General features: G+C 41.2%; 1 protein-coding gene and 1 long non-coding RNA gene across 12 annotated transcripts in view; one reads left to right on the plus strand and one right to left on the minus strand.

Moving 5' to 3' along the window:
* Positions 1 to 25,793, plus strand: part of LOC126864080 (uncharacterized) — a 156,823-nt gene that overhangs the window by 47,875 nt on the left and 83,155 nt on the right. The window lies entirely within an intron of this gene.
* LOC126863993 (zinc finger homeobox protein 4-like) overlaps positions 1 to 25,793 on the minus strand; it is a 410,183-nt gene that overhangs the window by 7,814 nt on the left and 376,576 nt on the right. The window lies entirely within an intron of this gene.

Consider the following 25,793-nt stretch of genomic DNA (forward strand, 5'->3'; position numbering starts at 1 on the left):
TCGATATTTCATAAATCAAATACTATAGACTTCAACCAAAATGGGCAGCTTCGCTTAATCGCAACAACGAACGTAACCGGTGTCTGACTATCAATTTGCAATCTATTGTACCGAGATTCCTAACTACCGAAGCGGTTCTTCTTTCAAATGATTTCCAAACGCGGATAGGGTTATAATTGATTTGTGCCGACTTAGTTGTCATAATAACGTCAACGATGTAACCAGCAGAGAATTTATATGGAACCTGTTTTTGCTTCTACGAGACAGGTAAATTGGTAGTTATTAGCCTGGCCGCGGGGCGACGCGCATTGACGGGATAATTCCTGCGGCCGCCTCCAGAAAGGAGCTCAATGTCATTCCTTACGCTCTACACCGGCTTGCCTAACCGTGGCATCGTCTATCCACGGATAATTTCAATTAGACAACTATCGTCGTTGTTCGATCCGAATCAAGCAACCAGCTTGATCCGGATTCCGTTTTTTATCGCAGGATTTTATTTTTAACGAAGGATCATAGGTAAGGTAAGGCTTATGCGACAGATCACGAGCAATTTGCTTCCTAATTAACGAGATTTGGTTCCGCACAATGTCTTAGCAATTACGCGTTAACAATTCGATGACGATAGTCTTTTACAGGCGTAGAATTTCTACTCATCCAGCGATAACTGGATTAATATTTCGTGATATTCTGTAAGCGTTACTTCGCCTCTGAAACTTATTTTCTTGCTTATTCTGTTAATTTTTATACGTAATCACTTTCCGATATTTTCTTCTTCTTAGACCTGAAATATCAAATATTTTCACTTATTCTTTCGTCGCTGTATCGCAAACCGATAGCGCCCCGTATTGTACGAGTCGTAGTTATTCCACATAAAATTCGAGATTGAATTACAAGCTCGGCTAATTCGAATAAAGCTATGGCCTGTAAGAATGCAGGAACGCCTTCGTTGAACCAATTTTCAACGAAATATAGCGCGACACGGCAATGTATTTCAGACAAGATTCGATCGAGGCGATCCCGGTGAGATGTTCGAACGATCCTCGAGCGATCTTGGAGCGATCTTGGATCTCGTGGTCGGCGAGGATGCGTTGTTGCACGTCGATTAGGCGGGTTGACAGGTTTACGCAGTGACGCGCATGGGTATATCGCGTATCGTGTATCGGACGAGGAGTCGTTACGAGGCAGGAAGTGTTAATGATACCCCTGCTCATTCGCTGGACGTTCGCCTGTAATTATCAGGCTTGGTGGGGCGCGAGCAAACCTGGACGAGAGAGCGGAATATCAGGCAGGATATCGTCTCTGTCCCTCTCGCTTTGGTCCGTCTGTTCCGCGTCAACGTGGAATTGATAGTTATTAGAGTCGAAGACCATACTTGCCGTGCCTCGAACATTCGCTTCTTTTAACCTGAAACCCTAATGAGAACCTCTGCCGATACGAAGTGTGGATTTAGCCCTGTTTGGTTAACGCTTTCACCGTCTTCTTCTTCTTCTTCTTCTTCTTCTTCTTCTTCTTCTTCTTCTTCTTCCTCCTCCTCTCCTTCCTCTCTTCCTTCAGCTTCGTTTTCTTGACCGTCGGTAATTCGCGGCCGCGTGGATTATGGTTCGCGTCGATCGCGAGGCCAAATAATCCGCGTTTTTATGTCCTTGAACGTCGAAGGGACCTTTCTTGGAAGGAGTTGCTCGTGCAGTAAAGACGGGAGAAATGTGTTACGGATAAATGGCGGGATTAGCGCAGCGACATTCACCGCGGTATAGTTCTGCGAGAGATGGCATCGAGGAATTTTGTAAGAATCCAGAGAATTCGCCCATCGTCGTGGAGGATGATCTATTTGTATTCGTTCGAACTCCTTCGTTTGTAAATTAGGCAACAGCCAGAAGCTGCCTGTTGTATAAGTTGTCTGTTAGATCGCGGGCGAATTAGATATTCTAGAGAAACCAAAGGAATGGGATTAAAATAGAAATTTGCTTAGAAATAAAAAAGAAATTTACGCGTAATTTCCAAAGAACCGGAATTTAATCGCGAAACGAAGTAGCAGCCTGCAAGTATGTAATCGGTTGATCGTACGATGACCGGAACCGTCCAGATGTCGACGATCGTCCTCGACTCCGTGAATTAAGCGTAACAATTTCGTGGAACGCAAGCAGTCGCGCCTCCGCCGGGGATTTCAATCTCGCGACGGCTAACGCAACTTAAAACGTTTCCTCTCGAAACGATCTTCGCCGAAACCATTTCCTCATCGATGATAACGCAAGCCGAACGACGTCCACGCGTTCATAATCCCTTTCAGAAGTAACTAATCCCTTTACTTTACAAGTCAGACTCGCAGTACGTTGTTTGTTTTCGTTCGTTGCGCTAAAGATCGGCAACACACGGCGACAGCAGTATACGTTTCTTCCGCGTATACTTGTTGCTAACAACGAATATCGTTTTCAAATCCAACGCGAATATTCCATTAATTACGTGGACAAAATGTTTGTGCAAGTTGATATTCGTTCGGAACATGCGTCAACCACAAGCTACGAGAAGTAGCTCGTCTTTGTTTCATCGTCAAGTTCCCGATTACTTTCTTCAGCGTGGACAAAACGCATATACAAATTGATATTTGCAACATGTATGGAGCGACGAGAAGTTCTTGGCTGTTGCTCGAGTAAAGACGGAGCTCGAGAATATCGCGAGGTTCGTGAGATCTCTTTCGGCACCAAGGCCATTGGAGGACCCCGTTACAACCCCGAACGAGCTAATATAATAAGGAAGAGCGTCGAATGACGCGCAGTAGATCGCGCAGCTGTCCCGATCCGTGTGACACCCTTGAAACAATCGGCTCGACCGAGAGAACGGAGGGGTTATTACTCTTAATGAGCACTGGTTATTTCTTTGAGTGGCTGTGATTTGCCCTCTCCCTCTGCCCTCCCGCGATCCTCCTACTCGTCCACGCATGTGTACGTACACGCGGCCGATCATCACGGTACGTGAATCGAACAAGAGAAACTCGCGCGCGTGAAACACGTACGAGCCGACACACGCTCGGGTCTGGGCAACTTTTACACGCGCATCGCTCTCGCTTCGTCTCCTTAGAGGGCAGGAGAAGCTCATTTGCGTACGGATTGAGATAGTAGTGCTTCGGTACCACCTCGATGTGTGTTTTTGTTTAAATGTGTGACTACGTACGAGATTCTGATTGCCGGCCGCTCCCAGCTCGACAGCGGCTCTCAATCTTCCTTCGATATACGAACCGTTCGGACGTCGCGCCGATCAACTTTGTAAATTAAAATTCATACGACGATGACAATTAGAAACATCATTTTTCGAAAGTTTCGCCCGAATTTACGATTATCGACGCTCTCTTCTCGTGACAAATGAAAATATAAGATTTCTCTTTTCAGATATTCGCTACTAATTATATATCGTATATGCACACACCTAGGTAACGTGGAATTGATAACTTTATAAATAGCGGATTTGGCCAATTTGGCTTCTACGAGACTCTTACGCTCGAGTAACCGATCGACTACTTTTTTTTTGTAAATTTCTACCTGGACGTTTGATTAGTATCCAATTTTCCACTAGGTTTGTTTGTTACAACAGATAGGATGCACGGTTATAAATTTCGAGATAATTTTCAAAAAAATATTTGCGATATCGTCGCTTTTCTCTATTTTTCGATTTATAGATCGATAAATGCTTCTGATGCGTTTTGCTATAGGAAATACCGATTCGTAAAACGAATTAAACCTTATTTCAGTTGGAAATTTGCAAGCAAATAATTATTTTAAATTCAAATTTGAAATAACTTTTTGACGTATCTTCGGAGTAGTCGATCGATTCAATTTTTTAGCGGAGTTAGATAACGATTCGTTGTCGGTTGAGGACCACTGGACCTAAGATAGCCGCGACACATGCTGGAAATTTGTTCGGCGGGAATTTACGAGCGAGTTTCCGTGTCAGACGCAATACCGTGGGTTCCGCTGGTAAGTAGGTATATGTCTGTATATCCTGACAGCTATAAAACCGCATTCGAAGGGCGTCGAACAGAATAATCGGGAATGTCGTTAGTTAGCGCCTCCAGGAATTTTAATGGATGTTCTGGAACAGCGTAACGACAACGCGCAAGTTTGTCAAATTGAAGCTGGTTTGCTAAGCCGCGCGTACTGCGTCCCATCCAGGACAGTCGAACGATTCCTCTACCGATTTTAAATTGTATTTTACAATGCATTCCTCGACCGTGCTTAATTCTATCGCTGCGAGATTCTTTACAACAAGCTTTCAGTTATTACAACGAGAATTGCAACAAAGAACTTTGCGACAAGGGACTGTATTTCATTCTTTTTCTTTGAAATACTTTCTTAATTTTCTCGTTATTCTAATGAGTATTTTAATGACTGGAAGAGGAGGAATTCTCAATAGAAGAGATTAATTTTTTCGCACCGAGATATTTACATTTGTAAATGCGACTAGTCTCAAAGGGAATGGAACTTGATTTAAATTCGTTCATTAAAACTACGCTAATTCGTCGTTTATCCTTTTACGGTTTATTTAATTTATACGTATGGAAAATACCATCCGATATATTTGATCTTCCTATGAAACATATCTCTTTTATCTTTTTATATGGGTAATATCATGTTGTAATATAGAGCGTTAATAATTTTTCATGCCAAGGAAATAAGATACGAGACGTTGGTGTAACGCATTGATACGAATTTTGTAATATTTTCCTCGCGATACCAGCTTGCCCTGAATCTATTTTTACTTCGCATCGAATGTATTAATGATAATGAAGGAGAAAGAAGGGACACTGGTTATACGAATTTATATATAGTTACCAGGGAGACGAGCAATTTTGTGTCTATTTACACTAATTGCTCGAGCATTTCTTGAAAAGAAAATTACGGCCTAACAGTCTGTCTTCCAATTACGACAGCGAATGAGGTAATTGCTGCTGCGGAACGTTGCAGCCTCGATATGCTTTCTTTCAATATTAACTCTCGATATAAGTTTACTTTTTTCCCTTCGCTTCCATTCGTGACATGTTCGTTTCGATAGCTACGAAGCGTTTGTGGATAATTGACGCAAAGAATTACCGTCAGGCCAGAAGTCTTCGACACTATAGAACCTCTAGCAAAACGAAAACACAAGCTCCTTCGTTGTCGTCGTTTATGTATTTCTACCTTAATTAATTTCTTCCACGATGCAATTCTCTTTCTTATGCTCGTCTATCTAAATCTTCGTTAGCAATTATCTTTGCGTTTCATTTTAAAGTTGAGATTCGATCGACCAACGTTTTTGGTATATTAAAGAACAACTCAATTTCTGTCTCCGTTAATCAAGAGACGATATTACCAGTTTCCTTAAATACCGCGTTGATCTACTTTCCTCGCAACTCTCTATCGATGCTCGATTACCAAAATTTATCCAACGATAAATCGTAATTAATAATTTCAATTTCCACCATCGCCGCCTTTCTTTATTCTCGTTCGTTTATCCACCTTTTACAATCGATATCACAAACCAGAGATCTACGACAAACTACAAATCTCTTCTCCCAGCTGTCTAGCAAATCGAACTTCGTCTCGCCCGCAAAATTTCGTTTCCAATACATCGAATACCAATATCGTAATTAACAAATTTAGTCGTCGACGTGCCGTCGAACGAAGAATTCGTTGGACGATCAGGATCGCCCAAAAGATCAGCATGCCTATCGTATCTGCATAGCCGAAGATTGACTCGACAATATCAACGCACCGAACCAATACCATTTATACAATTGGTCGAAAGGAAGGTTCTCGTGTAAGGGCATTAATCTCGCGGCGATCCTGGGCGCAGTCGATCACCCGACCGATCCGACCATCTTTCAGCGCTCGGGAAGTCAATGCCACGGTTGGGGATCGATGCATTCGCGCGTTCATAAGCTTGCTACGCGAAGTATGCAACAACGGTGCATTCCACGTACGTCTACCAGCGTGTTCTCGCGCGGTGTGACCGTACACACCGACATAGGAAAACACGTTGTGAACGTGGGCGTGCATTCCTTCCCTCGCATTATCTCCTCTTCGCCTCTCTTTATAACCTTCCTCGCTATCTCTCTCTTTCTTCTTCTCGGTCGATTCCCATTCGTGGTGTCTCCGTCCCTTTTTAATTCACCGTCCAACCGAAACAGAGAGGGACCTTTTCTTCCTCTTTTTATTCCACATCGAGGCCCGTTATCGTGGATACCACGGTTCAGAACGGCTGTTTCACACCTCCGCTCGCGCGAGAATTAGGAAATAAATTAGCGGCCGGGCTAATTTCGTTATCTCGGCCGACGCGAGACCCTCCCGCTTGAGACGTCAAGGGACCGATGTCCCGAGCCTTCGAACCGCTGCTCGGACATGGGTGAAACCGTGTCCCGAACACCAGGATCAATGGCTCTTTCCATGATGTTGTCCGTCCCGTTTCTTCCAAAGAGTATATCTTTGCCGGATCGGCGAACGGGTCTTCGTTAGAAGACGCTTCGGTTCCGATTGAGATGGTGCCCGATGGGACCACGGTGTTTTATATAGAAAAAGTTGTCGCGCCTCGTACCAACCGTGCAATCTGTGTGCTTTCGTTCTCGAATCCGAAGGCTGTGGCTCTTTACGAAGTTGTTGGCAGGGAAGACACGGTTCACTGTATGGATGGAAGAGCAAATTGTATTTTGCTTCGTGCGAGTGTTTCTTGCTTGATTTTTTGTCGATCGTTGGTATCGGAGATCGTTGATCGGACGTATTGTTGTAGCTTTGTAAAATATTATCGCGTGATAGATTTGTGGTAACACGCGATGTTCGTATTACGAAATACCTTACGAAATTTTAATATAATAATTAGTTTACACGTATCAAGCTAATCGATAGAATATCGCTTTATCCATGTACGAGTTTTTGTATTCTCGAATTTTACTCTCGTTTGAACGAGCAGAAGGACCTTTCGCGTTACAAGAGAGACTTTGAATCAAAATATATATACGAGGCGAGTCATTCTAAAATTTGTTGTTTGCAGTCGTACACCGCAGCTTCTCAGGGAAAATTTATTGAAATGGTTATCCAACGATTAATGCATATATTTCTTCAACTTAGTTTAACATTAATTAACATTAATTTAACATTCGCCCGAGCCCTATAAAGTTCCCGCTATTTGTAATTCCACTTCAACTTTGTGCTCGTAAAAGATACAACACTGCAAGCTCGTATTCGAAACTTCCATTTATTATTCTACAATATCAACGACCGATAAGGTCTCGTTATATGCAATTAAATGCAATCTCCGAAACGCGTATCCCGATATCCGAGGAATCCAATAAAATTTACAACCGTCCGTCTAATTATACGCGTTAACAGAGTTTTACGAAAAGTCGAATAATTAAACGACCAAAAGCAGCTCCCATCCAGCTATACGTGCAAGTGTACGAGGTTGGCTGTGTACGAAATAAACGGTGGAATAGTTATTTATAACGGTGAATGGGCGACATTCATATTCGAGGGACCAAATTTGGGTTGGACCATCGAAGAGTCACCTGCCCACCCATTTGACGTTCGATACAGGCCAGGAGGTTTCGTTGTAGGGGCATTCTGCGCCTCCCTTTGGAAATGTTGGATGTCGAGGATCACGAGGAAGTCGTAATTTCTACGGGAACGAGGCAGCCGAGTGAATTGACGACGGCTTATCTCCCTGCACGGTCACAAAATCGTTTCGTACGCGTATCGGACAAGATAACGGCGGTGGCGTATCGATAAATTCTGCTAATTAATTATTGACGTGTCTCGGAGCTATTTTTGCGTTCGCCGCGCGCACGTGAACCTACGGGACCAGATCCCTTTCGCTTCTCTGCTTTTATCCTTCGTTCGCCGTCTCCTTTCCTTGCGAACGTCCTTCGACCGTTTTCGTCGCACCATGGTGGCCCAACAAAATTATTCGTACCACCGTATTAATCGTGAAATCGATTCTTTATTTTTTCTCTCTTGCTTCGTTCGTTTCGAGGTGGCCGTTTTCGTAACGAGATCGATAAATATCGCTCGATAACCGGCCGATTCGAATTTCCTTTCATTTCTATCGTCTCTTTGTGGTGGATCGTACGGTTGCCTTGTGTCTGCTATATTTCGTTACTTCGCTTTGTTCGTGAGATATTTTCGATCGTTTAGTTTTTTATGAAATTAGAGCAGGTGTATATATAGCGTTATTTGCGGGTTTTCTGACTCTAACCAAATACTATGGATGAAGAGAGAAAGTTGAAGAAACGCGATCTTTTTCAAACTTTGGCAACGATCGTTGTTTGAGAGTGAAAACATATAACGTAACGTGCAGTTTCGTAGAAACTTCGTGTCGTAGCGATGTTTCGCGTAAAACGAGGCAAAAGGGTAGCTCAAAGATTCGAAAGTAATACAAGGCGTTCGGAAAATATACGATTACGAACACACACGACGTATTTAATTTGTTTTATACAAGAAACGATGATTTTTTGAAAATGTCGAGGGGAAGAAAATTGAATCTCGGACATGACACGCATATCGAGGAAACGTCGCGAACCATCTTATTGGGCAGGTGTCTTTTTTCGACACCTGTGTATGAACGTCAAACTCGGTGGAAAAGGCGAGATCAAGCAAACGCTCTTTACGAGCAGCGAAAGAAACTCGAGCGTCCATTCGTTAAATGTTTTACGTGACACGATATTAATTCTTCGCATCGATGACTCGACGCTTTATCGCTGAATTACGACTTGTTGAATAGGACCGTTATAAAAAACTGCCGGCAAAAGTACACGCTTATTCGTCGTGAAACTTGAAGATATCAACGCCAACCACCTGTACACTTGTGTCACTCGTTATCCATCTTTTTGGTTAACTGCTGAACGATATCTGCTGAATTCTTTGGTGACCGGGTGGTTTACAGATCGGGTCGCGATGACGATTGCAACGATCCAAACACACGGACGAAACGAATTATGTTTCGATATGATCGTGTGTTCTCAATGGCTTGTATTACTTTACAAATATCTGACTCGTATTTAGTAACCCCCGCGTAAGAATTAAAGAGCACAGAGGGAAACATCGTGTCTTTTATTGGGAGACAACCTTTGAATTACTCGAGATATGTTTGCGATCAATCCAGTCTAAACGAAATTGTCTTTCTGTTGGATCATCGAATTAAACACACAGTTCCTCCTCTTGAATAATTAAAAAATACAGCTTGCCGTAGCATCAGTTCGATGCTTGACATTTTCAAAATTTTATAAGTTCATCGACGAATTAATTCGATCGAGTTAATTAGATCGAGTAATTTTAAATCTAGAAGCTTGTTCCTCCTCCCACTCGTACGTCATGTCAAAGTGTTCCTTTTTACCTAACAATTACCACGGAAAGATACGAAATGGAAACAACAAAGCACGATTTATTGCTTGGTTCCGGTGCACGATCTTCGTTGCGAAACGTCAGCGAGACGCACTAAAGGACTCGCCAAGGTCTCGCTAAAAGGCCAAAAGACAGCCTACGATTACGCTTCACGCTATCCATCGCTTAGGTTTCTCGAAGTTCTGGACGCGCGAGAATCGTGAGCGCGATCCACCGAAAGCCGGTGGCCGCTGGTATGTATTGAGTCTGCAAAACGGGAGGACGCGGCAGAAGCCAGGAGGTGGAGTTCCCTGTCAGGTACCTGATTCCCCGTGCTGTGACGAAGAGGCAGAGGAGAGGTCTTCGACCGGTAGCCTAAGTCGAGAAGCAGTCCCTAAAGAGGCACCAGGGTCATTAGCGAACGGAACATTTATCCTTGTCCCTCGTTTCTTCTCTTTCTCTTCTCTCCTGGTCGGTTGTTCGCACTTGATTCGCCGTCGGTATCAACGGGTGCCAGGCAGGAAGACCCGTATTATCGAGTCAATTGTCTCTCTCACCCTCCTCCCCCGGCCAGTTCAGCTGACTATAAAATCATTATCACCCGTCCACCACCACCGAGGCATCGTCACCAACCACCAACCTTTTTCTCCCCACCCACCCCCCCGTTTGCTGCCTTCCCCTCGCCGCTCCTCCGGCCACTTCTCGTTCGACGTTGAACGCTCGATTATCCCATTAATACCGACGAGTCCGTGCATCCATCCGTCCCGTCGGATCTTTAATTATTTAAATGCAGAGCAACGCTGCGGATCCGACGTGAAGGGTACACGCGGACCCGCCAAAGTCAGGGGCGGACCACGGCTCCAGTCTTTCGACTCGTTAAAGTTTATGCCCACCTTGCGTCGCCTTTACAATTTCGTCTTCGCAGTTTTCTTTTTAGGAGATTGGCAGATCGGTATTGTACGAGTGGATGGACATGTTTGGACGTTGTTGGGATTGCGAAGCGGTGTTTCGTAGTTTTAAACGGACTACGGATTTAGCTTTACGGTATATCGTAGCGTTATGAGAATCGACGACTCGAAACGGCAAACGACGTAGACAGTGACGGAGGTGGAGATTCGTGACAACCAGAGCAATGTTATATCTTTTAGGCGAGCTTTTCTTAGTTTATTCTCGACGTTGGTTCATTCCTCGGAGGCTATGGAGATTCAAGTTTGCCATAATTATCGTTTCGTCTCTTCGTCCGGAGTATGTCCGAAGATCGTAATTGTATCAGTGTCGATCGGAAAGAGAGAAAGTTTCTTGAAAAAATTCCGTGATATCCTTTAAATTCTCTTTTACGGTAGACACTTCCTTCGGGTTACTTTAGGATCGTAACTGTAAGAAATGACGAATTAGTAATTTCTCATAGAAATTTTATAAACTCCTAGCGGTCGTTTTCTCGCTTTCTTCCTCCTGCGTTTATTACGCTTTTCTTCGTACATCTCGATTTTGGTTTCTTTGGTTCGCGTCTCGCATCTTGGCCGTCCTCGTGGAAAGCGAAGAGTAGAATGCAGAGTAAGTTCGTTAAACGATCCGGCCCTGTTAGCGAGATTGGTCCCGTTGGGAATGGTGGTTGTGACGCGGTCGTAAATGGGTTTAGATCAACAATGTATCCGGTAACAATCCAATATTTGTCTCAACGAGTAGGTACGCGCATATAGGCCAGCCTGACCCTGACACGATGGCAAGCAATACCCCTTCGAAGATTTGCCTTAATGATTCTTAACTGGTCGACACGCGAATCACAGGGTTCTCACAGCACCCCAGCTCAAGAAACAGTGACGTACGAGATTGAAACCTCTTGATCGTACGTAAACTCTCTTTCGCAGATTAATTCTGAAAAGCTTGACTTTTTTGATCTGTTAACCGGCTCGTTTCTTAAACGCAAACGTTTCGTGCGCTTGAAAATCGACATATCGTAATACGACAAGTTGAGAAACTTATTAATTCGCGTGTTCTGGAGAACGTGGGAATAAAAGATCTTTCGATAGCGACGTATCGACGTAACTTATTTCAACGAATCGTTGAATTAACGTAATATCGGAAGATCATGGAACATCGTGCACGATGCAATGTCAAGAAAATATTTTAAATACATATAGAATATTTCGAATAAATTACGATGTTACAAATATTGGCCGATAGAACGACGAATTAACTTCTCCTTCTTAGTCAACTTAGATTAATCATTGTATAATCGCGAAAAGTAATCGAGAACATTGTATCGTGTCGTTTCGTAATATTCGACGTAGGTATAAGGGCAGATTTATTTGTGAGCGTAGCAGGTAACGAAATAAACGGGATTAACTAATACATGGTACGACGATCATGACGCGCGTTGCCATAACCATAACGGGTATAGACCGCAGCCGATTGCAGGTATCATTAAGCGACGACTTAATGAGCGAGGCGTGCCGGACGTGGGAAGTCGCCTATCGTACTGTAATTATCGTGCTGTAATAGCGATCGAAAATAGGAGTGGACTCCCTCACGTGATCACGATGATGGTCATGCTTCGCCACTTTGCGGCGACCGGGATTGTTTTGTGCAATTGTGTCGATTGTTCGTGCCGATTGTAACGTGGGAATACAGAGAGGAATTTTCCTGCTCTCTATAACTTCGTCCACCAAACTATTCGATATTTTAAACCAAACAACGGCCGACCTTCGATACTCTTCAATTTCGGACATATGTATATAAAATCGTTTCGACCGTCATTCGTATATTATGTTAAATATAAGAACGCAGTAATTTTCATCGTAACAGTCGCACGAGTGGTAATATAGAGAAGTAATTGTCTGATGAGACAATAGAAATGATTTAACCTTATGATTTAACCAAACTGTGTTCGTATGCTTCCACGTGCACGTTCACCCCGAAGGTTTCCATTTTAATTCACTTGCCGTTGACATTTTACGTTCATCGCGTCTATCCTCTTTCGTTATAAGGATCGATATATTGCAACATAGTAACGCAAGAAATACGGGAAAGTCGAGTGTCGAAGAATTTCATTTTTCTTCTAGGAACTGAAATTATCGAAAAATAAGCGAAGAAATTAATTAGAAGCGACGCAAGGGGTAAATCTATGTATATAAACTCCAGCCTATTCTCTTCTATCTGCTAAGACGCTATTATCCGAATTTCTTTGAACAAATTCTCAATAATATTGCCAAAGACAGAGTGATCGTAATTCGATAAGAAACGTCACGAGACTACACTAAAAAAAAAAAAAAAAAAAAAAAAAAAGTCAGAGCGATTAAAAGGAAACACGATAAGGGGACAACCTTCGACATCCAGCTTTACCATTCCATTTTGTTATTTCTTTGGGAAGAGACGCCACGTCGGCGGATTAGGTCTCGTTAGGATATCGCGGAGTCGTTAAAAATAATTGTCAGCCGGATAATTAAGGGGTGGAAGGTAGAGCCCGTTCGCGAAGGGAAAGAAGAAATCATTTCCATCGTCCGTTTCTTAGACGTAACCCTCTGCAACCTCTTATATTTGTCTTCCTCGTTTCCTTTTCTCCCTCTGTTCTTTTTTTCCCATTCTTATTCCCGACGTACGTAACGTCGTCTCCTCGTCAATCTGCTTACGTTCCTCCTCGAAACAGCTCTTTATCCGCGGCTCGTATTTTGTTAGCACATCGTTAGGAAGCCCAGAAGAGGGTGCGCGATTCCTAACCATCGGAGGGTGGAACGTGGATCCTCGACTGACGGCCATGCGCGGCTTGTTACGCAGATCAGACACGCTCGGATTCCAACTTTCCTCCCTTTTTCCCAACCCCTTTTCGGTTTGGAACAAGTCTCCGCTTATTTATATTCCTCGTTGAACAGTCTACGCTCGAACAGTCTCTGGACATCGAATTACATCCACCTACAGGAATTTCACGTTTTTAAGTATCATATAGATTCGTTTGCGTCGGCCGAGATTGCACGTCTTAAAATTCAATTGGACGTCTTTGTACAGAATAATTTTAAACTTGTCGTGTATTACGAGATGTTGAAGTGGTCACCACTTCTAAGAAAACTCTACATCTGGTCTTTTTAGTTTTCTCAAGCACCGAAGTCATCGACAGCGTGTAGACAAAACACTGCGACGAAGACAGACCACAAACAGTAGACAGGCGACGTTGGCTTCGGGGTTTACAGTTATTGGGTAACACAGCTAGCGTACGGATCTGGACCAGCTCAAATTGTATTCTTACTTATAATTACACTTCTATTTAAATATATTTTCTGCCTTACAATTTATCCACGAGTTTTCTCTGTTTACACATCGAATAACTTCAATACGAGACAACATCGGTCTTCCATATAACGACGAAACAACGAGAGCCTAGTAAGACAAAATGTTTTCTGTTATAACCATAAATCTACAATAATCGTATCGTAAGCGTAAATTTAAATATCTATAAATCTATAGTAAGGTTATTTGAGTTAATTAGAGATGGTTGTTATACGTATAAAAATTAACAAATTAAACAAAACAATTCGCAGAAATAGAACAATATATACACGCTATTAAACTACGATCATTGTGTACGAGACGAATGTTAACATTAGCATCGGCCACACTTTTTTCTCCTTTTGATTAGTTAAGGTTACGTGTATCCTCGTATAGAAGACTATGATCATCGAGTCGTTAACGTACGTGATAGATCTCGCTATTCGTCGCGCCGTAATATTGTAAACGAGGTAAGCAGTCCGATTTCAAACGTAGGTCGTTTACGAGTTGTTCGCAATCAAATTTGGAGAATCACAAGGTGAATTCATTAGCTCGACACAAATCAGCCTATCTTATCTTATTGAAAGTTTCGAGTGGCGATATTTCTTTGCACTGTAAACCTTACAAGAGCGTGCACGTAACGAACTAATGCGAACGTGGTCGAACGACCTTGCTCGTTCGTACGCTGCTTCCTTTACTTCTTACTTGTTTAATCGTTTTATAATGAAATTAGTGGACCAGACGAGAAATTACAGGGGTGATTTATGTAAAGGGATTTCGTAGTTAATCGAATAGAGCTGTCTGGGCTCGTTTCTTGCCAATTCGCTCGATTCTTGGGTATTTTCATGCGAATTGATTTACTTGGTTTTATCGATTTTGTCGGCAAAGCGTTTATTCATCGATATTTTGTTTATCTCGGTGTGTATTATCTCAGTTTTATTTGGCGAACGCATAAAAGGAAAGAAGTTAGAAAATTTCAGACGTTCAATGATTTTTTGGTTTCGAGTTTTGCGTTTTGTATCGCAACATTTATTTTTTGAAACCCTATTTATATTCGTAGGTGTATTTTTAAGGATGCGATTCTATGTTTTTATTTGTGGAACGAACGATCGAGAGAAAGGAATCTGCGAGACAGAATATCGAATGATTCTCGTGCGTGTTACAGAAATTGAATACGTCGTTTCGTAAGAGTCGAAAGATTTTCCGCGATTTGCTGTTTTAATTTTGTGTTTCAAGAGTTTGTAATATTTAAAAGTTCATGCGTGCCGCTATAAAACAATAAGAAAAATAAAGCCGAGTTAGAGAAAGTTGTTGGAAACTCTTATTTCACGTTCATTCCACTTTCTGCCAATCTCGTATTAATTTAGTATCTGATTCTCGTATAATTCATCTGATAAATTCGAGTACCTGTGTCTCAACATGTAATCGTTAACTGTCTCGCGTATGCGCCAATTAACGATCGTAAACAATTTTAATTAAACTTTCGTGAGATGTAATGCGCTTACTGGCTATCATTTTTTTACAATTTTTATATATAGGTTTTATCGATAAAGAAAAAGAGAGAGTACAAATTACGTTCCATCGTCCGTGGATAATTACTGGACTTAAAAGTTCAGAATATTTCATAACTCACGGATAATACGTGTATTACAACCGTGTAGCGAATTTTTTTCAGACGTTTCCCCTAAATTCAGAATGTAGAGTAATTTTACAGTTATTGCGGAGAGACAGGTACGATGATTAAATCGTTGTGATTACTATAATCGTAACTTAAAATACATAATTGTGATCGTAGAGTGGATTTGCATGAATACGAGCGAGTTGACATGAGAATTGATCAAAGTACGAGCAGCTCGTCCTAATTTAATTTAGCTCTGCAGCCGAACGACTGATGACGTAAGTTAGAGTTTTGTCCAACATACACGTGCGTAGTCTTACTTAAAAAATGTGGATGATTTTGAAAAATGGAAAACAATTATTTCGAGACAAAAGGAAAGAATAGCGAGTCGTTACGATGTTCTCCTTCGCAAACCAACTAATTCTGTTCTTGAGTAATCTTTTTTATTTTAATTATAATAACAAAGATATTAATGATTGCGATACAAAGAAAATATTACTAAATACACTAAATAATACTGAAGCAAATACATAGATATTCCGGTGTAATATCGAAGGAATTTGATATTTTCAAATTAGAAAATATATTTAACTAGAAATCGAAAGAAGCAGAAAATGTACAGGGTGGTCCTCGGTGATGGAAACGCCAAGTTCGCGAGGGATGCGAGTGTCGGGGTTTGCGTCGTAAATATTAATGCGACCGCGCCGGGGTAAAGAGAAATATTTGAATAATAATTACCGAGGCACCCTCGTCTCTTGTTATACCGGGTATAATAAAAAAGCTTCGGAGGAAGAAAGCGTGCGCGAAGACGGGGTCGCGACGAGAATTTCCTAATTAGGAGGATTCGACTCTGGCTCCCGCAAACAATGGTCCAGCAAACGCCCAGAGAAACACTCGAATCAGAGATTTTAATATCGAAACCTCCGTTTATTTATCACCCCCCCCCCCCCCTTGTTATCCTCGCGGAAGGAAAACGAAGCGTATTTCTTCAAAAGAGAAAGAAGGATCAGCTAAACAGGAAACGGGAACTTCGTCCGAGCTGAAGAAGCTGAAGAATTCCAAGCCGAACTTTCTTCGGTTTTGTAATTTACGGTTCGAACGAAGGGATAAGGAAACAATCCCCAATTAACGATTATCCCAGGTATCCCCTCTTTGCGTTGGCCGGTTTATCATCCACGAGATCGACGGGATGCGTTTTAATTTATGCGCCAATAAGGAAGTCCTTGGTGAAACTTGTTGAGCTGGTAATCGATACCGCGAGCTTTAATTAGCAGGCTGAGAATCATCGTGTTGTAAGCAAGCGAAGACTTTCAGAATCTGTATTCGGAGCGTTCTTACAACTTGTCACGTATTCTTACAGCTCTTACGAGTATCGTCCTTTCAGCGTATCACGATCGATTCCACGACACGATACGTTTCCATGCTTTGAACAAATATCGGATTATTCGAAGAGTTCGTGGTGCTTTTATCTCGGTGCAATTGCATTTATCGCAACCGAGTTCTAGTTAATGCCCGATCGAACGAACTTTTGCCGCTTGACCTCATTCGCGCGAACGCGAGATAAAATTCAGCGAGGAAAATTGGCGAGCTTCTGTTATATGAACAACCATTATACAAACTGTTTGTCATTCGACGAGTTCGGATAAATGGAGCAGCAGCGTGATAAAGGCACTATGAAACAACTCTATGAACTCTATAAGGAAACGATCTTTCGAGACTCGCTGGACTGCTGTCTCGAACGCGATTAGCGGTGCCGATACATCGAAATTAAGAAATAAAGTGGCAGTTACAGGGTGTAATAAAAGTGCTTCGAGGCGTTAATTGGATGAACGACGGTACTTATCACGGGAAACGCGAGATTCGTTCGGTGCATACCAGGGTCTTCTTCTTTCGAGTTCGCGCCAAGAGATTCCGTTGTAGCCGGACATTAACCAGTCTGCCGATTGGTCGATCCTCGTGACGCGACACCGACACGTGATTAGAGTAATTAAGTAGGGGTTCCGCGTGGAAGTAGGGCGTTAGCGTTTCCCAGAGGGGATTAAGAAACCCTATCGAGATGGCGACCGGTACCCGTATAATTTAAATTCGCATTTATGTGCCCACGCTGCCTACCATCTACGCTCCGAACGAGAGTTCTTCAACCGACTCTTATGTATTTCAATTTTGCTTCTAGCGTGAATTGTATTTAACCGATTGTTTTGTCTTTCGTCGTATTTCATTTCCTGCTCTTGTGCGATGGGCACAATTGGAATCATTGTTTACAGCTCGTTAACGAATAGTTTACTATTTAAGAAATTCAAAGTTCCTTTTAGACTTTCAGTATGCGTATATGAGACCTGTGGACGTTTCTGTACAAAATTTTGTTACCGTGTTCTGTGGTTACATGCGAGTAACACAGAGGCGTAGAGCGAACGAAGGTTCTTGAAAATTTCATCAAAAGGTTGTGACAAACGATGGATTTAAGTAAACAGCGTGAAATAATCGTAAAGTCGATCGCTGTTAGATCTTAACATTGATACGGCGCATTAACAACTGTCTAGAGGAGTTTCTAATAGTATTCTAATAATTAACGTTAACTTAATGTACATAGTTGGATACGTAGCTAGATAATTATCGGAAAATATCATCAGCTAGAAAAGAAGATCGGGAAATAGAAACGTAGGTAGGCGATTGATGCTAATTTCTCGAGTTTGACACAATCTGGGACGAAGCTTGCCGGGCAGAGGGTAAGAAACTGGGACGTCAGATTTGTCTGGTAAGATTAAGAAGCCCTATCGTGATCAAGACACGAGCGTCTAACTATTAGATACTCCGATGCCGTAATGAGAAATAAAGATTTCCACGGGGAATCACGACGCGTGAATCGTCGATTCTCGCGATACCGTGACTCGATCGCCGTTCCATTGCAAATCGTAAAAAGAGAAACTTTACACGGATAAGCGTATCGATAACGAAGAAAAACGAAGGAGAGAACGCTGAGAAACGGCGAAAGTACGGAATATGCAAAGGTTGGTCGGTAAGTTCAAAGGGGCTACTCGGAATAAATCAAGCGGATGGGCCCGCGGTACGTGGTTTTCTTCTTTCCTGCTGCTTCTCTGACAGTCATTAGGATAATCAACGAATTAGCGTTTCCGCGCTAAGGACTGGATAAGGTATAAGGGAGTTAGGAGGACAAAGTGCGTCTCGACACGCGATCCTCCGAAATTGTACGGGATGCACGCTCCAAGATTCGTCTTTTCGTCGATACCAGCTGTGTGCTTCAACCATCCTTTCGCTCTTCTTTTTCTTCTTTCTATGCATTCTGTTTCGAATGGAAAGTTTGAGAAATTGTTTGAAGTTTTTCAAATGCAAATCTCAAAGGATTGAATGTATTCACAGTGGTGGATACACGTATGTTTGCCATTCTTTTTATGGTATTTTAGGTATTTTAATGGTTTGGACAATGTACGAAGTGGTTTCTAAAGCGCGGATTTATCGTTGCTTAATTTTCCAGACTAACGGCACGTTAGAATTCGAGTTGGCTGTTACGAAGGTATATGAATGTATTTTCTCTGGAAATACGTTCATTCGATACAGTTAGAGGATTGCAAATACGAACACAACGTTATCGTATCGACCGATCAAATAAAACCTGAAAACTTCTGTAATCTGATACATCGATCGTAAGATTAGTCGAAGTCAATCGATTAAAAATATTGTACAAGCACAGGTACGAGAGCCAAAATAAAAGTGACGCGGAAAATGATTTTCTAATTGTTCGAAGCAGTGTATTTAAATTTATTATTGATCTTGGAAAAGAAATAAGTGCAAGAAATAAGATGGAAAGATTAAACTATCGCGCAGTATGTACGAACAACGAAAGACATTATCTCGATGGTGGCAGAAGTGACGAACAGTTTCCGGTCGGGGTTAAGGAGCATTTAATTAGTAACACTTAACATAGTCGTCTATAGTCGTGGTCAATTTCACACGCGAGCGTACCCCTTATGGACACGAGACGAACGATCCCGTCTTGGGGCGTGAAAAACACGATGAGATAGTTCAGCTCTCTGACCACGTGGGTTGGTTTATCTTCGAGGAAAATCTTAGGACACAGCTCGAGCAAATTCCTGCTTTCTCGAGGGTTCCATCGCGAGGGTAAAAAAAAACTCGTCTTCGCGTGCACGTAAGGTTCTGCGCCATTAACTTTAATACCTCATCCTTTCCGCGGTATTAAAATGTTTACACAACACACCGTAAAATACTCTGATTTCCTTTTCCTGTAATTTCAAATTTCACCGTGTTACCGTACCGTAAATTTAGCTTCGTTGGGAACAAAGATAATATTATAAGATTCCTCTTGGATTATTATATACGGCAGAATTCTATTTACGTCGAAGATCGAAGATTTTTATTTATGTCGATGATGAAGTTGACCGATAAATTTTTGATCAAACGATCAACATACGCGTTTCTCAGTTAACTGATAATCCAATTAACTAATGATCAACGCTACTTGTCACGCCATCGATACGATCGAAATTGAAACTTCTCTCGCGGCGATCGACTCTGCATAAGTAAATAGATCAAAGAAGAAAAGAAACGTACGCGTCATAAATAAGAAGATATTCGAATTCTTCTCGTCTCTCATTTGCTCCCACACCAGAAAGAAAAGAAAAAGCGAGAGCAAATAAATTACAATTAAAACACCTCGTTATCACCCCATTTCTCATTCACCCGATTCGTAACAGAACGTCTTCTATCGCGGTCCCATCAACCCGCCTCTTTAAGGGATCCTCCGCTTTAAGCCTTTAAGCACCTGACCATAAAGTCACTGGTAATTGTCTCGGTGAATCTGAGCGACTCACCCTCGCCGACAGGCATGCAAATAACTCGGGGTTAGTTAGCTAATGGGGTTGCCGGTGGCTCGATGCCCGTTCACAGAGTTCATTCATTAAGGGGTTGATGGCTTAATTGCCAGCTCGCGCAGCATCACTGCCACCCCCAAAAGGATCACGACCATCATCCTCTCTGCTACCTTTCCCTCTCTTCCTCTACGATCCTGGCTCGCCCATCCGGTTGATCTCTCGAGCAACAGGTTGCAACGGGAGACGTTTGTATCCAGCTCTCTCTCTCTCTGTCTCTCTCTCTATCTGTCTTGTTGTCTTTTGGTACATAGGATCCAACTCGTTTGCGTCCCGAATTAAACGGCCGGGCCGAGCATTAATTAATTGTCCCAGGTCGGTTGCCGAGAACAAGGGGAAGGGAAAAGAGAGACCATCCGGCGGGGTTAATTGTCGAGCACGTCGTTAACGCGATCCTTTCTGCCCTTTTACGCGGCGGAGAAAGTACTTTGGTTTTTAATGAGCCTCCAAACGATCCCCGTCATTCTTTACTTCCTTCTTTCTTCGACGTTTTTCGGTGTTACAATGACGAGTGTCATCCTTAACTCTCAAATAGGCGATTTTATATTGAACAGAACAAAATGATCTGTGGAATAAATATACACGCGAGCGACGATCGTTTGAGAATATTCACATCAGCCGAACGAGACTTATTATTATCTTTCGATGAGCAGAAATGACATTTCCGTAGAAAACTATGCATCGAGTATATAACGAGTTAAATGGTCTGTCATTAAATATAATATCGTTTGGTTACAGATTACTATGATATTTTTTGTTAGACTGCTAAAATTTGGAGTATTTAATTTTATTTTGTAGTTGATATCCGTCGCGATAGAGGTTAGTGGTAAAATTAAATTGAAAATTACAAAATTAAGCAATCTAAAGCTGAATCGTTATGGATACTCGTTGTATGCCCAGTGATACCAATTTAAGAGTATTATCTGTACGATTTATGCGACCGAAATATCAGCCTACTATTCATCGATAATATCTATAAGCCGTATATTATGATATATACATTTCTGATTTCTTCTACATTGATATATTTATCCCTTAAGAATATTAATAACGTTCTTCAATGTAGCATGTAAAGTCGTACATATGAATCTGTCGTTCATGTAGCTTGTCAAATCATTCTCGAAGAAAAATAAGCAGGCTCTGGAAGCGAAAGAGAACTGCTGATATTAGTGTAACAAGGTATAATCATGTACTTTTCTGACAGAACCAGTCCGTACGTATCCACTGGCTAAGTGCAACGCGTAACTAATTTTAACACGTTTGAGTATTAGTTATTCCTGAACTTTCGAAATCTTTTCAACACTTCGTTACGGCAATCGCGATTCTTATAGTTTTCGTAAAATAAAAACAAATTATTATACTTGACATTTAATGTATTACTAAAATTAATTTAATTAATCGAATAATATAACATAACACGCATCAAACGACACAAGTAAGGAATAAAAAATAAGAAATGAAACGAATAAATAAACGAAACGAAATTAATAAAATGATATATGCGTTATAGATACAATGGATTTCAAAAGAGTCGATAAACCGAGGAATTAATTTACCAGACACGAAACTCGCAGCAGTAAACATTACTTCGTACTGTTCGTCATTTGTTAATTTCGTTTCCAACGCGAAGAACAGGATCGCGTTATCCAGCGCGAATGGGAAACATTTTTTCTCTCGTTTCTCCATTTCTCTTCTTCGTTCAGCTCGGTCATGGGAGATTCTTTCTGTCTTTCGTTTTTTTCTCATTTTACACGAAGGTAACGACCATACGAATTTTCGCCATTTGTATGCGACACGGCGGTGCTGTCAACGTGGGTCGACGTGAATTATCGCGAGTGTCAGGCCTTACGACCCGTTCGTATGAACGGTTTAATTTAAGGTCGCTGGTTTAATTCCTGGTAGAAAGCGCGTCCTCGTAACAGTAGCTGGAACAACAGCGCCCAGGGAAAATAGAGAGAACGTTAATTTTGACTCGATGGCTCCGTTACTTTGTATGTACGTTTCGTCTGATTTCTGAAAACGATGCCACTTAAAATCCGTTCTTTGTATCAAATCGTCCGTGACTCTTTTCATACGTACGATACAACTAAAGACGAAGTTTATCTAAATATCCTTAACCAGGTGAGAACGAAAAATTATAGGAATAAATATACTTATTATGAATTTCACATTCACGTGAAATAGAGTTAGTAGGAATTTTATGAAAATAATACAGCGTTTCACAACGATGACATTGATTCGACGAGATACATTTCTTTCGATCAAAACTGAGACCCTTTCTACGTGGATACGTATCTTCACGGTCGACTTTTCTGTGATTCTTAAAGAACAGAACGGAAAGAATAGAACAGTTGCGAAGGAACTCGATTTCATTCGAATTCAATTTTTTTTTTTTTTTTTTAATAAAAAATTGTCTCTTTCGCTTGAAACGAGATTTCTACGAGACTCGAACTTACAGCGATTTCTCCTTTGAAATTCTCAATCCTCCTCGTTTTCCGTACCTAATCCACCTTTCCGTTTCATCAAGATTTCCAGGGAAATTCGGCAAGAAACGGCAAGAGTAGAGTAGTTTGCCGGATTGGAGATAACCGATCGCATAAACCGGCGATGTGCCGTGGATGAAAATGGCCGTGGTTAGGGTAGAATCCAGAAATTCCCATCTACGCGATCGTCTATCTGAAGGCAGCGCGAGGAAACGCGAACGATGCTCCGTGGGCGGGGATGATTTAGTAATGAAGATATTAACGGACCGAAAGCGCGCCACAGAATACTGAGATTCAACTATCCAACGGCTGACATAACTCACGTTTATGACTCGAAGCCGGCTGCTTCCACTCTCCCAGCCTTCAGACCCTTTTTCTTTTCGTACACCCGTTACATCGTGGCAATTAATGCCCGAATCGCTGGGGAAACGTTTAGTCTGCGGTTTCGACGCGGCACGGGGATGTTTTTATGTCTTCTGTAATTACGTGGATTAATTTGATGACTTGATTAAGTGACCGAGAATGCTTTTGTTTACGATCGAATGGAAACCGTTAATAGCTATGTTTAAGTAATGATACTACGTTTGGAACGAGGATGTAGAAGTTTTTCGTGAGTTATTAACAGCCAAGTTAATTTGAACGTTGGAAGTGTCGAATAAATGTGCGCGTGCCAAAGCTAAAGTTTTGTGGCAAACAGTCTTTTGTTTATCAGAACGTTATTTATCGACCGAATATAACGATATAATGTAACGAATAAATATAGAAAAGTATATACAAATACAAGAAAACTTATTTACACGTGCTATACTGTTTTGTATCGTAACTTTATAATATTTTTACTTTTAATATATCAAAGACTCGTTAATTAACAGTAAAAAAGAATTTTATATTTCAAGAAACGATGTAAGTTGTATAGCTTCCTTAAAAAGGTTGTAAGTGCCAAGACAGATTTTCTTATTCGATGGAATAATTGAAGCAGATTTGCTTTACGCACATGTTCAAGTACGAAGGAGTGGCACGTGACACATACAACTTAATTCAGGAAAGTGATCGTGTAACATACATCCTGTATCACACGCGAAACGCTAAAAACTGTACGAATTACTGTGATAACGCTTCCCTCCGTGATTATTGATATTGCTCCTGATAATAAAGAACCCGAATTTTTACTTCCGCTCTTCGATTATTTTGTAGAAATGGCGTGTAAACTAGAATCAGGTGAGAATCGTTTAAACTGTAAGAATCTATCGTTGATCGACGAAGTTAGTAGTAATTGCACGACAGCTTCCATTTTACATATTTCAATCTACTGTTAACAAAGTAAACAAGATTTTAACGAAACACATTTCCACTAAATAATTGTCTTCCAATCTGGCTAAATATAAAGATATCACTTGTTAGAAATGACTATAAATTTTCCAAACAACGTAACGTTAACGCTTCTCGCGTTTCTGTATTATTACTAATAACAAGAATTACGATAATCTATGTTAACGAAAACGTACAATCTCTCGTAGCATTTTGTAACTTTGATAGTAGTTTTTATAAAACTGAATGAAATTGAACGAACTTCGAAGTGTTCTATATCTGTGTTCGAACGTTCCTAACTAGTCCACCAAAATATAGAGATAGAAAATTTGCAGCTTTCGCGTTTTAGCGAATGTAGATCCTAATACAGACTGTTGCCTTTCTTTATATTAGCGGAGAAATAGGTACAGGGGTTGCAGAGGGTTCGGAGAAAGGGAAGAGACTTGCTAAAGGGAGAGATCGTAGCATAGAATAAGTTTCGCCAGGATACATTAGCAGAGTTATGCTCCCGGAGGCACTGCTGGCTCCGCCGTATATCTTGGTTATTTTTTACTATCACCCCTGGCGGTACATAGACACACGCGGAAAGGGTGATTTCTTCACCCTCCGACCGGCCCCTTTGTACTTTGTACAAAAAAAGAGCCAGTCAACCATCGACTATCCTAAAACCGTCGTAAACGTTTCCGTAGAAGTGTACCTTCCTAAGTTTTCTTCAACGTTTTTACAATGCTGTGTCGTTGATTTTTAGCTGGCATACTATATCGGACCAGGAATTTCTATCGCTAACAGTTACAACGCAACGAAACTGAAAATAATCGTGGCGTTTGTTTCCACGTAAATATGTTGGAAGGTCAGCGACTTGAAGAGATTTTGTGATAGAGATTATTTAACATTTTTTAAAAGAAATATAGATATATAGAGAGTATCAAATTGCCTACGTTAAAAAAACGTGTTAAAAAGTAATACGAACTCTTTTAAATTGTCACTTGAATATTTGCCGATGATACACATTCTCTTTTCACCGAAAGAATCTTCCATCGGTAGCGACGATCGAACAAAAGTTCCATATGTCGGTTTCGAATTGTATTTTCCACGGGCCACATTTTCCCGCATGGCTGATAGAAATTTATCCTAGGGGTGAGGGTTATTTTTATATTTATAGCATCACGAAGGGCGGGGACAAGGGTGGTACTAATGTCTATATCCCCACTCTTCTTTCTTTTGTTGTTAATAACCAGCGACGATAGGCACGCAGACCAAGAAGAGTCGAATTATGGGGTGGGTGAGGATATTTTACGGGGTAGAAAAAAAACTATGCTTCGAGAGGCTGTCTATGGACCGCACTAGATGATCATATTTTTTATACGAACCGTCACGTCTTTACGCGACCTATTCATCGTGTACGACGCTTTTATCCGTACTTCGATAAAATGTTCAGTCGATTTGGTTAATTAACACCTTTGCATTAATCTTTAAAATTTACAAAACGCTCGTGCGAACTCCAATTTACACGTATAAAGTTAAAAAACAAAATACTGTGTCTAATTAACCGTTGTGGTCGAGTAAAAAATTCAACTAAATATTTTGAAATTTAAAAAATATCGTCTATTTTCATAGAAACGAGATTTTATTATTTTATTGAATGTCATGCACGAGTAAACTTAAATAAGTTGGGGTTGTGCCGTAGCAGAGTAATGGTAGGTCGACGATAGGTTGCGTGCCCTTAAGAAAGGGTCGAAAAATGATAATGGAAAAGATTCCACATTATTGTTTTTTGCAACTAAATAACATTCAATTTACAAAATTTCATGCTTCGATGTTAATTATTCATTCCCTTCGCAGGTAAAACTTTACCGGGGGTTCGTTCTCTTCCTCTAGAAAT

The sequence above is a fragment of the Bombus huntii genome, chromosome 3 (genome assembly GCF_024542735.1).
Source record: "Bombus huntii isolate Logan2020A chromosome 3, iyBomHunt1.1, whole genome shotgun sequence".
NCBI classification, from domain to species: domain Eukaryota; kingdom Metazoa; phylum Arthropoda; class Insecta; order Hymenoptera; family Apidae; genus Bombus; species Bombus huntii.